This window comes from Nicotiana tomentosiformis, chromosome 1 (assembly GCF_000390325.3).
Source record: "Nicotiana tomentosiformis chromosome 1, ASM39032v3, whole genome shotgun sequence".
Lineage (NCBI taxonomy): Eukaryota > Viridiplantae > Streptophyta > Magnoliopsida > Solanales > Solanaceae > Nicotiana > Nicotiana tomentosiformis.
In genome coordinates this window covers 156083722-156089465 of record NC_090812.1, presented here as the reverse complement: position 1 = coordinate 156089465, position 5744 = coordinate 156083722, and positions in this window count along the sequence as shown.

Genomic DNA, 5744 nt, shown 5'->3' with positions numbered 1-5744 from the left:
TATTACAATTCCTTTGACAAGTTTCAATATGATTTAAGCAAGTAAATTAACATGTAGGGTGCAAACATTGCAAGAATAACATGATTTGGGTCATAGACTACCCGAACGTAAGCACAATTAGTAGCTACGCACGGACTCTCATCACCTCGTGCGTATGCAGGCCCCACAAATAAGAGCACATAATAATTTGATTTACCTATGGGGTTAATTCTCTCTTACAAGGTTAGAAAGGAGACTTACCTTGCTCTGCAATTTCATAACCAACTCCCAAGCCTTTCCAGCAACTCAAATCGATGCCCAAAGCTCCATAACTTGTCAATAAATGTGCAAATCCATAAATATATACTCTAATACTCATTATAATCCAATTTACAATAATTTCCAACTTCGCTCGAAAATTTGGTAGTGGGGCCCACGTCTCGAAACCCGACAAAACTCACAAAATCCGACAACCCATTCAATTACGAGTTTAACCATGCTAATTTCATTCAAATCCGACTCCGAATCAGTATTCGAAACTCGAAAATTTGTTTTGTGAAATTATAGAACTTTCTTCCGATTTCTTCTTGAAAAATCAATAATCTAACGCCGAAAATGAAGATTAATCCATGAAATATAAACACAATTGAGTCAATAATGCTTACCCCAAGTTTTGTGGTGAAATCCCTTTCCAAAATCGCTAAATCCCGAGGTTCCCAACTAAAAATACAAAATAATGGCTCAAAGGTCCAAAATAGAGGACTTATAACACTGCCCCGACTTCCTTCTTCGCATTCCTGAGCTCATCGCGTTCGTGATGAACAAAATGCTCAAAAGCCTTTTTCAAACTCTTTTTAGACCGCCTCTAGTATAATGGTCATAACTCTTTGTACAAAACTCCAAATCACAAATGGTTTTCCTTAAACTAGACATCAAGCTTTATAACTCTCATATGTTGATCATCTCCCAATTCTTTATTGATTACGAGATATAAGCTTCCAAAGTGAGCCCTGTGCAGCAGAAATTTCCAAACTCTTTCCAGACAGCTTGTAGTGTATCCACCATAACCTTTAGTACACAACTCTAAATGATAAATGGTTTACCTTTCTGAAAACTAGACACCAAGGGTTACAACTTTCATTATAGGATCATCTCCAGATTTGTTATAGATTACGAGATATAAGCTTCCAAAGTGAGATGAGGGACAACAGAAATTCCTTCTCCGCGAATGTGAGAGACTCTTCGCAAACACGAAGAACAAGGCCCCAGCAGCAAAATCCTTCGTCGCGGATGCGGGAGTATCCTCGCGAACGTGAAGAACAACACCAGACATCAGAAAACCAGCCTACAAAGTAGCCCAAAATGATCCGATAAGACCCCAAACATACCTGATACACACCCGAGGCCCCCGGGACCCTGCCCAATCACACTAACAAGTCCCAATACGTAACACGAACCTACTCAAGGTCTGAAATCACATCAAACAACATCAAAACCACGAATCGCACCCCAATTCAAGCTTTATGAGCTTTAGAACTTCAAACTTCTATGTTTGATGCCGAAACCTATCAAATCAAATTCGGTTGACCTCAAATTTTGCACACAAATCATAATTGACATTACGGACCTACTCCCACTTCTAGAATCGAAATCCGACCTCGATATTAAAAAATCCACTCCCGGTCAAACTTGCCGAAATCCTTCAAATTTGTAACTTTCGCCAAATGACTCCGAAACGACCTACAGACCTCTAAATCCACATTCGGATGCGCCCTTAGGACTAGAATCACCATACAGAATTATTCGTAGGCTCAGAATCCCAAACAGACATCGATAACATAAAAATTCACTCCAACCCAAACTTAAGAAATTATTAAACTTTCAAAATGCCAACCTGCCAAAATACTCCTGGGCCACCCGATACTCGACCCGAGCAGACGTCAGGTCCAAAATTATCATACGAACCTATTGGTACCTTAAATTCCTGATTCTAAGGACGTTTACTAAAAATATGAACCTTAGTCAATTCTTCCAACTTAAAGCTTCCGAATTTACAATTTTCTTTCCAAATAAACTCCAAACCTCCCGAAATTCGAATCCGACAAGACGTGCAAGTCATAATACCTGAAGCGAAGCTACTCCAAGCCTTATACCGCCGAACGACACGCTACACCTCAAAACGACCGGCCGAGTCGTTACATTCTCCCCTACTTAAACATACGTATTCGAACATGCTAGGAATTTCTCCGAAGTTGTCCAAAATCACTGTTTAACACCTTGTGCACCTACCCGTGCCATCACAATTCCAGTTTGGCACCTCAGCTCGAGTCAGACTGAAGGTCCTCCCTTTTATTCAATTAATAAGCCTTAGACGCAAATCCCAACCTCAGAATTTCTTTACAATACCTGATTCTTACATATCAATACCGTATCAATCGCCACACTGTACTAAAAATGATTGTGCATCCGTGATGAAATCACACCACGTACCACATAAGTCAGTTGCCTATAGTAGCATCCCCCAAACTCAATAGCTAAAATTTCACAAGTCTGTTGCCCGCAATACATCTTATGACGTATATAAGTTCTGTTCCAATTCTCACAATACTGCCACGATGAAAGATTCGGGTAGAAACTCATAACCACCTGATGTATCAACAAGTCATTGAGTCTTTCCCCAGGACAAGAAACATTATCCAATTCTGAACTGAATGATGATATTTTCTCTTTAATATACCTTATATAAGTCTGATTGCACTGATTTCAGGTCCAATAGTCTCGTCTCACCCAGTACAAATTGCTTTGACAATAAGCCACCTCAAACACTACCAAAAGTCTCATATGATGCTCACAATGCGCCAACAAGATATAAACTCGAATATAACTCATAAGGAATAATGATCTCTGACATGGAATTACCCAGCCCGTGTAACGAATAAAACGTCTGAATAGGCGCTATGAACCTACCCCAGAGATAAAAACAAGCCACATAAAATGAGCGTAAGGAACCACGCTCTACATCTCACGGTTGCGGCGTGCAACCATATCCAAACATTATATACCCATGGAGCCGTGCCACCCGATCCGCACATAACAATCACGAAGAAAACACACATCAAGCTGTAACGCTTATACTTACGAAATACCCGATTATCGATCACAAGAACGCCAGGTGCAAAAATACAACTCAGAGCGAGACGGATAGCGCAATATGCCACAAACCCAAGCATAATTAAGGTGCGCTAAATGACCTGCATCTCGGGAGCCATCCTGCTCATATGACACCATAAGATATACGGGACCTCAACATAAGGGCAAATAATCAAGCCGTATCAATTCGGAACAACTCCCACAGTTTATAACCAAAGGAATAGAGCGCCTTCCAGGAACAAACTCTCACATTAATGATAGTACCAGAATCTCCATACCCGATTATGATTCTCCAACAATCAAATAACTAACACGTCACACTTATATGATCTTCTCAGTGAATATACCCCCACAACCTTATGTATCAGGTAGCCAAATCTGAATATCAATGGCCATCGACCATGTTATTTCTACAGTACTAGCCAAGCATCCATATTTCAATACCCCCAACACTACTACCACAACATAGACCATCCTCAGGCTGCCCAGCAATAGTGCCACCATACACTGAACATCTAAAATCCTCCCCCACTCCTCCGAGTTTGTGACATTCTTATCAAAACCAAACCTTGATATCTACTCAATCTCCCATGTCGCCCATTGCACTAAAAATGCCGTTATGCTAAAATACCAGAATTCATCATAACTCATGAACTACTAGTAGAATGAACAATTCATTGGCTAGAAAACCTTTTGCTCAGCTCATTTCAGAAGAACCAATGCAACACGTAACTGGATCCCTAAATCGCAGAAAATACAAACCTTAAGTTGTGGTCTAAATCATCGTAACTCTTCCAGAAATCCCTTTACACTACAAAATCATTTAAATCAATTACTTCCCAAATCAAACAAGTTATGGTGACGATCAAGCCCACGCATACCACCACAAACCACATTTATGGATTCACGTTGAAAGAGTTGATCATTGCCACAGTCATGCTGATTCAACCATTACTAATCGACCCAATTCCTTTATATTTACTCTTGACTTGCCTTGGAAATTTTAGCAGCTCTAATCAAAGCATAACGATCTAAATCTGCCCTCAACTCATCCCGAGTGACCCGAATCGCGAGACTACATCGTCTCAATACCCATGAATCACTCTCATACCTTCATCATGTGCACAATGGCACCTCCAACTGTTATACCCATTTCACAAGACTTCCCATAAATTCGAAAATGTTTCTCCCTTTTCTCCAATACCGCATCGGTTAGCAGGTGAAAACATAGAACACTCCAAGTCCGTTCGTAATACAATGAACACGAAATCCTTAGGTATCAGACTTAAATTCTTGAACTCACTGAACCATTGTTAAGAGTCACCTATTCTGACCTGGTCTCGAATTTAACAAACTCCATTGCTCTGCTAGCACATGAATGCCCTCTCAAAGAAACAACTGGCTGAATTCTTTTCCTTGCACATTACATCCACAAGAAGTAAAGACTCTAAGTCTTCCCAAAACCTGCACCTGAATCGATAAGACGAGCTTCCACACACATTCATTAAGTTCCTTGCTCGAATTACTCCTGGTGTTTTTCTTTTCTTAGTCATAAATAGTTCACCAATGCACCGATAGCCATAACCCAAGCAAGCAGACAACCACGTGATCCAACCATAGATGGTGGGACTCCCCCACTTAGCTTTAAGCTAAAATCACATAATGTTGAGCCCGCAATGATTCCTCATTCTCAATTATCATGATCTCGCACTGATATCTTGCTCACAGGAGATAACCCACCTATGGAATTCCTTACTGACATCTTCCCACGACGTTGTACGGGGTACAACTACTACGAAATCCGTATATGCCCTTGAGCCCATACCCATCCATCAGTTGTACAAATCCGTTCATTCCCTATTGACATCAGCTGAGAGTTCAACAATATCATCCAAACTTAAGTCATATCGTATCTGGATAATCAACTCTTCACACCCCTCTTCATTTCCAACAACTCCTTTCGGCCACATTAAAACTTTTTCCGTACAGTAACCATCATCCCCAATAAGATACATAAACCAAATCACCTTCCATTATGATCTCCAAACTATTCAACACTTTCTCAAGGTACGTGGTTATCCTACCATAGAATTCACATGTTACTCTGCCTCTCCCACTCTGGCCAAACCATATCCTTTAAGAAACTTCTTGACTTCCACTTCTCATACTTGACCTGCTAGTAAATTAACTACCGCAAGACACCTCCCCTTGTCCTTCCTCATTCTTCGTTACCCAGTATTATATGAAATCAAAATCCATCTCTATAAACCTGAGCTAATGAATTGCTACCAGCTTTAAGCCTCCTGAAATATCATCTTCCTCGAGCTGTCTCATTAGAAATACCAATTCGACCCTGAACCGCTGCACACCGCAGCTCAGGCACCATTTCACAACACCCTACCCCGAAGGAAAAATCAAAAAGACCCTAGCACCGGCAAACCAAAAATACGTTCAAACAAGAACAACGACGACACATCACAATGAAAAGTTCACCACGCTCAAAAATACCAAGTATCGTTACTACATCAACCCAAACCTGAACATTCATAGTCCAATCGCCTTTCCTTTGCTCGAATTAAATATTGCACCTTTAAATCATGCACTGAGAAATCCTC